Genomic DNA, 12,742 nt, shown 5'->3' with positions numbered 1-12,742 from the left:
TAGACTAAAGAAACCACTTGTCTCTGGCTCCAATCTTGCTCCCCCCTCTCATTTGCCTCCTATGTATGGCTTAAAGATAGAAGATCGGCTGCTCCATCATGGCGTGGCGGCTGCTCCTATTCCAAGGACAGTGAAGGCAGCTGGTTCCGCTCCCTCCCTCCGTCCACAAGGGGACCCCCGGCAGGATGCCCACTCCACGCTGCCGTCCAAGAAGGAAAGCAGCAGCCGCTACAAGAGTCAGCCTCACGGTGTGAAGCCGAGGGTCCGGACGCCTACAGCAGCCTTGCGGAGGCTTGGGCCCAAGCTCCACTTGGACGCGGACTCCCCTGCTCAATCTTGGCAGCTGGAACGCGGGCATGGGGAGCAGGGCCAGGCAGTCGCCCCTGGCGCTTCTCAGGCGTGGCGAGGCGGCTACCCGGCCCTCCTGGACGGCGTGAGCAAGTTCGAAAACATCAAGGGGTACCTGGAGGTTCCGAAGGAGCGGAGCCAGATGCTGCTGTCTAGAGGAAACCAGGTGCTTCTCGAGGTCAGCTTCTGGAATGAGCCCCTCTGGAATGGGACCCAACATCTATGAGCTGAGGACATGCAAGCTCAAGCCAGGACCCATGCTGGAATGGGGAACAACTGGCCTGGGCCATCAAATGCCGGCAGGAGGAGCAGGATGCAGCGGGCGGCTTCTTCTCGCAGGTAGGAGAGCTCTACGCGGTGCCTCCTCTCTGGGCCTGTGAAGACCTTCAGTCTCGGGAAGGACTCGGATGCTGCCTGGAGGAAGAGAGCTGGGATGAAAATGTCTACGACACAGTCCCACTGGTGCGACTCCCGGAGTCTCAGATCAGGATCCCTTAGAAGATTTCACCTCTCCAGTGATGCAGCTGCTGCCTCCATGTCCTTCCCTCTCTCCCTCAGGACAGAGAGGAGCTGTGAGGCCTTCTGGCTCCTGGATCTGCGAGGATTCTGGCAGGGGGATCCCTCTGGTAGGGCTAAGCTTGGAGAAGGGGGAGCTAACGGATATCAGGGTTCTGAGGACTTACGTCGCAGACCCTTTCTATTTTCACCACCCCTACTCCTGTCCTAAAAGCAGGCTTTAATTTCTCTGAATGAACAACAGCCACCCCTTCTGTCTTCTCCTACTCCAGTCCCTAATTATCATCACAGAATTCTCCATATGTACTCGGCCCTAGAAACACAAGAGTGAAGCCTGGCTGGTGGTTAGAGGTGGGAGGGGAGGATGTCAGACCAGGTCAGGCGCTCAGGAATTCCCTAGGCTTTGCTCGACCACCCCGTTACTGAACATTCCCTTCCACTGGAGAAACATCTGGAACTGTCTCAGAAGCCAAGGGGGAAACTTTCAAGTAGTACTGTGAATTGGAGTATTCTGCCATCCATAAAAGAATGGAAGCTGGGAAGGATTTTGGGGTATTAGACAGAATGGAACAGAAACCCAAAAGGTAGAACTTGGAATTTTGAGCCTGAATTCAGAATCAATATTAGAGTGTAGTACTGGGGCAGGGGATGTAGCTTCCATTAGAGAACTTGTATGCGTGGTGCTTCCCCTGGGTTCTATCCCTGGTACTGCCAAAACAAAAATAAAAAGGAGGATGTGTAATTGGGAAGAAGCAAGTGAGAGATCACTTGGTGGAGGCTTCCTAAGAAAAGACACGGATAGGGCTTGAATATTAGTACAGCGGATAGGGAGCGTGCTCTGCATGTAGCCAATACTGGTTGGATTCTTGGTACTACATATGATCCCAGGATCCCTGCCAGGACTGATCCCAGAGTGCAGAGCCAAGTGTAAGCCCTGAGCATGCTGGATGTCCTTAAAAAAAAAAGACATGGAGAGAAGCTCATCTGTTCCACTAATATATGAAGCTGAGAACTTGAATGGAAAGTTCCAGCACTTCTGTGTAAGGAGATCTCCTACCCTCCTGCACGCATAAGTGTGGCCCATGTGCTATATTTCTTTTACCCTGCATTCCTTTTCTCCCTTTTCACATTCAAGAAGTCTCATCATCTGGAGTTACCAAGTGTATGGTGTATGTGGGGGGGGGGTCCATGATTGAGGGATGGGGACCTTCTCTTTGACCATGTCAACTGCCACCCGTGTTGAAAAACTTGTGCTGGAGTCGCTGAAGAAACCAATTAAACATTTACTATAAAACAAAAGAAAATATGTGATCAAATATAGTTACATTATTCATCTCAGCATGAAGATAGGTGGAAAAGCAGGTAGGGAAACTGATACTGAAGAGAAATATTATAAAGACCTCCATATACCTAACAATTAGTCTTTGTGGTAAGCTTCATATTGTAAGCTCATCCTTCCAGCCCTTATCTCTATTGGGTATTATTATTATATATCTTTTATTTTTCTTAAATCCCATTTATGAGTGAGACTATTCTGTGTCTTTCTTCCTCTGACTTATTTCACTCAGCATAATAGTTTCCATGTCCTTCCATGTATAGAAAATTTTCATGACTTCATTTTCCTGACGGTTGCATAATATTCCATTGTGTACATGTACCACGGTTGCTTTAGCTACTCATCTGTTGTTAGGCATCTGGGTTGTTTCCATTTTCTGTTAAAATGTCTATGGTTAGAAGTCACAAAGTACAAACACCTGAAGATGTTTTCAACACAACTACTATTACTAAAACTTTTCTTTTATTCCAAAATTATACTGTGCTCGAGCTCAGCATTTCTATTTACTAATTTCAGTATAGGTCTTTTTCCCACTAAAAATCCTGTGGGTTTGATTAGACATGAATAACTACTGTCTACATCTATTTTTATGCAATGGATAATTATTTGGGGGGAAAACGAAAAAAAGAAGAAAAGTAGCAATTTTTGGTAGAATGTATAATTTTCAAGCTTGCTCCTATTTTTCATGGCCTATAGTTGCAATTTGAAAGAAAGTAAATAATAACTCATGATAATTCTGTGGAAATATTTCAAGAAAGAAACAAAGTAATTTGTAAGCATTTAACTAGCATTATATTTTAAGTATAGAAGTTTACCAATTAAAAACATTTTAAAGTATACATGTTTCCTAATTATTGGGTATCAAGCTATTCAACATTTTCTTCAGTACAGTGATTTCTCTTTATCCATTCAGAATACATTACAAGATTTTCAGGGGATTTTGGAAATAATGCATAGTACATATATAAACTATAAATAGTACACATATGAAATGCATTATAAGATATGCATTTTATAGATATAGTTTTATCTATAACAAATTACCATGAAAATAAGAGTTAATTTATAATTTTGGCACAGTGAGATAAAAAATTAAAATAGGTTTCTTTCTCTCCAAACACCTAATTTTCTGGAGAAATTTATGATGGCAGGGGAGTTTTACAGGGATCCATAAGGTCAAGGCAGGTGTTCTACTTCTGAACCCTATTTCCAACCCTTCTGGGGACTATTTTAGACTATGGGTGCAATGAAGTAGTAGAAAGTGAAATCGGGCCTGGAGAGATAGCACAGTGGTGTTTACCTTGCAAGCAGCCAATTATGGACCTAAGGTGGCTGGTTCGAATCCCGGTGTCCCATATGGTCCCCTTTGCCTGCCAGGAGCTATTTCTGAGCAGACAGCCACGAGTAACCCCTGAGCACTCTGGGTGTGGCCCAAAAACCAAAAAAGAAAAAATAAGTGAAACCATGAACAAAACTGTGTTTACTTTATACTTTTAAGTAAGTGACTTATCCTTCCTAGATATCACTTTATTTCTCTATACATGATAGTTGCTGAGGCAAGGGAAAAGGGCAGCATCAAGACAGATTAGAGATAGAGATTCCTCTGAAAAGAAGGAAATTCCATTGTGGGGCAATAATCTGCAATCAGGGGAAGATTTGTAAATTGTAGAAAAGTATCCTATGGATCTGAGTGAGGTATTTACTGAATACCCAGCATTCTAATTCAGCATTAGAAAGAAAAGCAATTATAACCTGGAATCAAAGTCACTGGTAGGTGCTTCTTTTGTTATCTCTCATAGTCTTGTTGATAGCAGTACTTGTCAACATCATATTAATATCATCCTCTATAACACAGAAGATACTCTATATAACATAGAGTAACATACTCTATAGTAACAGACTGTCCCTGAGAAAAAAATATAAATGTTTCTTGCCCTTGCTTGACCACATAAGACTAATATTAAGCAAGTCACACCTCTATAGCAAGAGTCCTCAAAATAAAAAATTATAGATAGTTAACACAAGGGTTCTACTGACTATTGTGCTTCCTTGATACCAGAGCCATCTAAACTCTATTCCCTACCATCCTGGGAATGAGCTTTTTGAGGACTTGAACTAAAATCCTAACCCCTTAAAATAAAACCATAATGGGTTTCCTCAGTTACTGCCTAGGCTTGCACAACCTAGAGGCGAGGACTCCTCACCTTGACCATATTGTAACTTACCAGATGCACAGGTAACTTAAAACTCACAATGTAAAACTCCAGACTGTCATTCAGGCCCACTCAGTCTTGGTGTTAGGGTCACTGAAAGATTCTCATGACACCAAGTCCACTGATGGCTTCTTTATCAGCATAATGCCATAGCAACTGGGGGACACTTGTGACTATGAATCGCCAACTTACTTTTTAGGTCCACTCGACCTTGATATCACAACCACTACAGGTCACTAAGGACAACAAAATAAGGGCAACAGCTCATATCTTCAGTGCAATCCGTAGCAGGGAAGTATGCTCATGATAAAAAAAAAAAACAAAAACGCAAAGTGACCTTTTGGGGCCACATGAACTTGGGCAAAAGTCACCGCATGATGTTTGAGATCACAATACTCTGCAGGTCTCCTTGAGAATAGCCTCTTCCATTAGGACCTTTCATAGTACCAGGCACACTGAAGAAATTAAAAATGTCATTCACATTCATGAATGAAAACGAATCTTGGGAAATATCCCAAGTGCATCGAAGTTATATAAGCTCATTGATGAAGATTTGGCTGCAACAATAATAATATTACTCAGTTACATGAGAAATCAGTAGAAGTATAGGAATTCCAAATAGAAACCATAGTTATCTGAACTGAGAAATATAAAAGAGGTACTCAAAGGCAAAATGACAGAAACATAAATTTCAATATTGAATTAATAGAGAAGGCATAAAAATCCATAGAACTGCAGGAGAAACATAAAGTCTCACAAATAAAGAAAGAAGAATAATATCAGATTTCTTAACTAAAATTATATAGACCAGAAATTACATTCAAATGTTTGACCAAAAGACCAAGAATACTTTATTGGATTGCTTTATTGCTAATGCATAAAGAAATAATAAAGTATTCTCAGACAAACAACTGCTAAAGGATTTTAAGACTACATTGTTTTACATAAAATATAAAAGTTCACCCATAAAGAAAATGGACACCTCATCTGGAAGCAGCATTATTGATATAACTACAGTGGGGGAAGAGAGTAGTAGCAGAAGCCTTGAGAAAACTGAAGAGTTGACTTCAATTTAAAATAGGTTACAGGGGCCTGAGCAGTGGTACAGTGGTAGGGCATTTGCCTTGCACACGGCTGACCTAGGATGGACCTAGGTTTAATTCCTGGCAACCCATATAGTTCCCCAAGGCAGGAGCAATTTCTAAGCCCATAGCCAGCCAGGAGTAACCTCTGAGCATCACTGGGTGTGGCCCAAAAACAAAGAATAAATAAATAAAATAAGTTAGAGCTATTGACATAAATCTCATAACAACTATTTTAGAAGGAACTAGAAGATTCTAATGGAAACCTGCACTACATAAAAAGACAGGAGAAAGAATAGAAGACATTCTGTGTTCTGGCAGAAATAGCATATACTGTTACACATGGGTGGAGGAAAATCAATTAAAAACATTAATCCCTACAATTTTTTGAATGCCCCTCAATGATTTGTGTGCCAACATCTTCTATAATTTATTTCTAGAGCAATATCTACACACCTGTGACCCTAGAGAGTAGCACAAAAAATAACCAAGCCCAATTCCTACAACCAACTCTAATGACTCTGGGGTGAGCCATGTATGACATAAAAAAAATTGTTATTAAAACTGGGATATGTTTATGCTCTAGATAAGCCCTCCATATATTTGTTGCACAACTAGAAAGAGACAGAAAAAGAGAATAGAGAGGCAGTGGACCTGATGAGTCTTATCTATGATTAATCCTCTGAAAGAGAAATTCTTACAAGCTACTATGGCTCCTGGAATCACTAGATTAAGAGATAGTAGACTATGCTAGAATGCTCAAGATAGCAGCAGATTTCTGGTCAGAGTACATGGAATTCGGTGTTCAATCTGGCTCCTAAAGAGCACAAAAACATGGAAAATGTGGGTATTTAGTCTCATTACCAGTTCTGCTACTAAAGATCACATCAGAGATCCAGAACATTTTTCAAGTGAATCAGACATGTTGATGGCTTCAGAGCAATTGAAGATGACTTCAGAACAACGATATTCTCAATGTTCACTGAACTGCGGAAATAACTTAGAGGAATAGTCAATAAACTCAAATACATATTGATTAAAAAATTGAAGAGCTCATTTAAAATGAAGAATTGAAAGAATATAGTAACATGGCTCAGAAAAAGACAAATATTGAATTAGCTCACTTGTCTGTTTTATAAAGAGAAACAAGAAAATGGACAGTATTGATCTATGACAAAACCTTGGATTTGGATGTAAAAATATTTGGATGTAAATACCAAGCATGGGTGAGGGTGTGAGGATGAAAAATGAGGTGGGTTATGAATAACACAAAGACATTGGTGGTGGATCTTCAGAACTTTGGTATTAGTAATGTGCTACAATTGTAATTAAAACCACAAACATTGGATGTATTGTAAATATGTCACAAGTTATAATTAAATTAAAAATGAAACTATGAGAGCAATAAAATAAAAAGTGATAAGTAGTACATCTGACATAAAGGCAGACTGAGGGTGAGGACACAGTAGAAAAATAGAGAAACTGGTGGCAGAAACTGAGCACTGGTGAAGGGATTGGTGTTAAAACATTGTATGGCTGAAACCCAACTGTCATTAACTACAAGAAACTCCCTTTAAACATAAAAATAACTTAGAACAAGGTAACAAAAACAAACTTCAGTAACACCAGAATCCATCTTTCTTTGGGAGAATGCCCTTTTCTGAAGGTGATTCAGGGCAGGCCATGTGGTTCTGGGAGCAAAATCTCTTGCGAATGAATGACAGACATATACTATGACTATTCTTTGGACTATCTTCCTAAATAAACAATATATTAATTTACATAAATTTAATAGTCTATGACCTAAGCATATCAATTAAAAGGAAATATCCTTATGAATCAGAAAATAAGATCCAACATTCTACATAGCAGACGCCATGTATACTTTAATCTTCAATGATTACAACCAGAATCAATGTAAAAAAAAAGTGGGAAGAGAGTCATACTGGAAAAAAAATAGATCTAAAAAAGTCAGAGATACGTGTACTTAAGTCAGATAGACAAAATGGAATTAATGTAAAAAAGGTAAGAAATAGGCATATATTATATAATGACCAAAGGGCTAAAGATAAATATATCAATAGAATTTATCACTTATTAATATAAATGTTCCAAAGAAACACCATCAAAATTTATAAAATGACTGTTCACAGACCTGAAAGACACTAATTAAATACTTTAATACTTTAACATCCAACATTTACAAATAGATCAAATAGACTTAACATTAACAAGTAAACAATTTTAAATGAGGCACTATAAGATGAATTTAAAAAACATTCACAAAGCTTTCCTCTTAAAAGTTAAATACACACATTTATTTTGAGTGTATACAAAAATGTACTCCAAGATTAATTACATGTTGGGATTCAAAACAAGTGAAAACTTATATTAAACCTTGTACCTTCAGATCATGATGGAATGAAACTAGAAAGTAAACACAAAAAGAAAGCTCAAAACACTCAAACATATGGACACTAAGCAGCATGCCACTGAGTTATTATAGTGTCAAGAAGGAAATTAAAGATAAAATAAAAATAAATTCTCAGAAAGAAATGAAGATAAATGCTATCAGAACATATGGGGCACTGCAAATGCAATACTAGAAGGAAGTTCATAACAATACATAACATTGTATCAGGATGCACAAAAGAGATTCAAATAAAAAATAACCTCACATTTAAAAGAATTAGAAAAAAGTTAAATCCAAAGTTCATAGAATAAAATGATAAAAATAGAGCAATGAATAATAAATTATAGTTTTGAAAGATAATGTAAGCTATAAACAAAACCAAAATATGAATTTTTGAAAATGCAAACACAATAGACAAACCTAGAATTAGTATCAACAAGGAAAAAAGATATGCAACTAATTTGGAGTTATACCATATAAAATGAGAATTATTATTAGGAATAACCCTCAAGGACCACTGATCAGGGTTCAAACAAAGAAACAAACAGAACTACATAACTTGAACCATCTTGTTCTGTCTCACAAACTGAGAGGGAAATAATGGAGGGTACTAAGACCAAACAGTTTATGAACATTGAGTAGAAATTAAAAAATGATCAGAATTAGGCACCAAATTTAAAGCCGACTACAAAAGGATAGATACCCAATCTATAGCATGCTAGACACAGAGGGGACCACTTGTACTAGCAACCCAGGGGGCAAAGAAGGAGGATATGGGATGCATGCTGGGAACAGAGGTAGTGGGAGGACAACATTGGTGGTGGGAATGCCCCTGATTTAATGTCACTATATACCTAAAATTTTACTGTTAATGATTTGTAATCCACTTTGGTCAAAATAAAAATTATTATATAAAAAATAGAAAACAAACAGTACCAAGCAAACAAAAAACCTAACCGAAATAAAAAAGGAAATTGAAAAAGTAGTTATAAATATTCCCCAAATTACATTCCACTTGCAAATAACTTTACCTAAAACTTTTATTAAGCCTTTAATTATGAACTATTATCTAATTTTTTCAAGATCTTCTAGAATTAGAATAAAATAAAATCATTTCAAATAGTTAAATATTTTAAAGCAATATAATAGTATATTTAAAGCAACATATATTTATCATATATATTATTTTATTTTATTGTGGAGGGACACACACATGGTGGTAGTACTTATGGCTCAGCACTTAGGAATCTGTTAATAAGGTACAGGGGACCATATGAAGCGTTGGTGATTGAAACTCAGGCCAATTACATGTAATGCAAATATCTTGCCTGTGTACTATTACTGTAGAGGTCTCCTTATGTATTCTTACTTTGACGTGTGATATTCTAATTCAAAAGCTCTATTCAGGTACCATGATTTATACAATACCTTTGTTTTGGATTCACAATTGGCAGTGTTCAGGCTTTAGTCCTGGAAGGTTCAGTGTACCATACGGGTTAGATGGATCAAACCTCAGTTGGTAGTGTGTTATGCAAGTATCCAATCTGCTATACTGTATACCTGATCCCTATAACACTGTTAGTGTTAGATTTTCATGCATATAAGTTCCAATTCTACAGTCTCCAATAGAGACTTGTTGGCTTTCTTCCAACATTATGTGAATATTTCTATGAGAACATTATTACCTTAATTCCAAGCACCAGTAAAGGGAAACAAAAGCCAATATCCCTGATGAACTTAGATGAAAAACTCTCCAATCAAAGCACAGGCATTAAATTTAACAATGCATTGAATATCATATATCATGACAAAACAGATTAATTTAGTGTGGTGAAAGAGTGGTTTGACAAACACAAGTTAATGTGATATATCACATCAATAAAAGGCAATGATGAAAATAATATGATTTTATCAGTAGATGCAAAAAAGAGTAAACATACATTTATAATTATACTCTCAATGAATTGGGAATAGAAAGACAAAACCCACCTAAGTAAATATCATATGCAAGATAAACAAAACAAAACACATTCATTTTTAACATCATAATGGTGAAAAAGATTGAAATTTTCTCCAATAAGATCAGCCCAAGACAAGTGTTTACTGTCACCAGTAACAGAACATTGGAACTCCTATTCAAAGCAGTGAGGCAAGCAAAAGAAATATGAAGGAGCAGGATTGAAAACAACTAATGTGATTGTTATTTATAGATAATATTGTACATCAAAAATTCTAAAATTACCACTAAAATGATTAGAAATTGAGGAATTCAGTTAAGTATTAGTCTAAAAATTAGTCTGCAAAAACTAGTTGAACCAAACCCAGAAAACCAAGAAAATAGTACCATTTAGAGTTGGCTAAAAATAATTTAGTGTTTAGAATTTATACCACAAAGGAGGCAAAATATTTCTACATAAAAATACAAGTCATCCCACTACTTATTGTGCCTTTGCAAAACAAACAAAACTACACAAAAATCTTGCCACCCCAGCCCTCCTTTCTTTTTTAATTCTTGTTGTTGTTATTTAGTTGTTGTTTATTGTTGCTGTTGTGGTTTTTGTCGTTGCTTGCTTTTTTTCTTTTCCCGTTCTTCTTTTAAATTGAAAGTTATAGCTCTAGATTGACTCCTCCCAGCTCTTTAGTTTCCACAATAGAACCACAAAACTTGAATCATCTTGTACTACCTCATAAATTGGGGAAATGGGGGGGTGGATGAGAGCAACAGTCTCATGAACATTGAGTGGAAATAAAAAATGATCAGACCTATATACCAAACCTAAAGTCGATGACCACAGAATCAAGATACCCAATCTGCAACAAGCTATATCCAAAGGGGACCTGTTACAGTAGCAGTCCGAGGGGTCAAGAGGGGAGGTACGGGATGAATGCTGGGAACAGGGGTGGAGGGAGGACAACACAAGTGGTGAGAATGGCCCTAATTCACTGTCACTATGAACCTGAAATATAACTGTGAAAGACTAGTAATTAAAAAAATACAAGTCATATTTAAAAAAGGAAAACACAAAGAAATGAAAATCATTTGCAATGTTTGTTGATGGAGGTTTTAATATTATTAAAATGAACATCATGCCAAAACCCTAATGCAGATTTAATACAATTCATATAAAAATAGCGACTAAAGTTTTAAAGAAAATGTAATCAATATTACTGAAATTTGAGTATAAGCAGAAAACCTGACAGTAAGTATCAAATCAAACATGAGAAAAGGTAACACTGAAGACAATGACATACTCATCTTAGAACTAGTCTACAAAGCTTAAAGTAACAAAACTGTGTATTTGGAAGAAAAGCAAACAGACCTATAAAATATGATTGAAAGCTCAGAATTAAATGCTTATATATAGTATATATTAATATGTATTTTATTAAATACATATATGTTTATAAATTAATTATATAAGTATATAGTTAAGTCACAATGGCAGGGCCAAAACATGAAAACATGAACAAAAGAGCTGTATCCTTACTCATAGGTGATAGCAATGCTGCATAAGCATGTGCAAAATATGAAATTAGAACACTGTCTCACAAAAGCATACACAAAATAAATTAAAACCATAGTTATTGGAAAATTGAAAGTCCACCAAAGTTATAACATAAAATTTCCAAAACTTTTAAGTTCTGAAATTCAAGGTGTCTAAACAAGCAAACAAACAAGAAGCTGGTTCCTGAAACTGAAAAAATAAAATACAATGGAATATATAGACAAAACACTCCATGATATTAGATCCAGTGATGCCTTTAGGTATTTCTTTCCAATAGCAAGTAAAACAAAAAAAAATTTTTTTAAATAGTGATTATTGGGACCGGAGGGATAGCACAATGGTAGGGTGTTTGCCTTGCACGCAACCGATCCAAGATGGATGGTGGTTTGAATCTCGACATCCCATATGGTCCCCAGTGCCTGCCAGGAACGATTTCTGAGCACAGAGCTAGGAGTTGCCCGGAGTGCTGCCAGGTATGACCCCAAAAAAAAAACAAAACAAAAGAAAGTGATTATTTCTAATTAAAAAAGCTGCTATAGGGGCAAAAGAGATATACATCAGATATGGAAGTGTTTCTTGTGTGCTGACAACCGGGTTAGGTCATAGAATCCCATGATAGCCCCATGATTCCTGCCAGGAGTGAGCCTTATGTGCATAGCTGTGAGTATATTCTGAGCACCTCTGGTTCTGGCCCCCAAATCAAAAAGAAATTTTTTTTAATTTCTGCACAGTGAAAGAAATTATAATAAAAATATATTGCAGACAGATGAATAGAAAGAAATATTTGCATACAATAAGTTGATTAGAGCTAACATCTAAGGCACATAAAGCACTCACACAAAAAAAAAAAACAATAGAAAGGAAATATCCTTAGAAAAATGGTGGTTAGAACATCTAAACAGACAGTTCACCAAGGAAGACACATATAGCCAAAAGGCACAATACAAATGTTCATTATCACTTATAATCTGAGAAATGCAAATAAAAATGACAATGAGTACTTGCAAATATCCTAACACCTTTAAGAATGATTCTTAAAAATATCAAAACCAAAAAATGCTTCTGAGAATGTGGAGCAATTCTCTTTGGCATATAATATTAGAGAAATATTCATACTATGGATATTTCTGAAAACAAACCAACAAATAAAAAATTAAACATACCACCCTTTGACCCCACCCCGCATAAATCTACCACATATTCAGCAATTCAGTTCCAAAGAACTTATCTATTCAAAACACCTAGAAAATATTTACCTGAAAACATAAATCTCAATGGTCATTGTAGCACTGCATGTAACAACAAAGATTTGAAAATAGCTCAAGTGC

At 36.7% G+C, this 12,742-nt stretch overlaps 1 pseudogene; it reads left to right on the top strand.

Annotated features, from left to right (window-relative positions):
- The window catches only part of LOC126013625 (protein NipSnap homolog 1-like), a 45,321-nt pseudogene extending 44,454 nt beyond the window's left edge, over positions 1 to 867 (top strand).
- The last annotated feature ends 11,875 nt before the right edge of the window (positions 868 to 12,742 follow it).

Source organism: Suncus etruscus, chromosome 7 (genome assembly GCF_024139225.1).
Source record: "Suncus etruscus isolate mSunEtr1 chromosome 7, mSunEtr1.pri.cur, whole genome shotgun sequence".
Lineage (NCBI taxonomy): Eukaryota > Metazoa > Chordata > Mammalia > Eulipotyphla > Soricidae > Suncus > Suncus etruscus.
The sequence above is the reverse complement of the archived record's forward strand: the minus strand, read 5'-3'. Positions and strand labels throughout refer to the sequence as shown.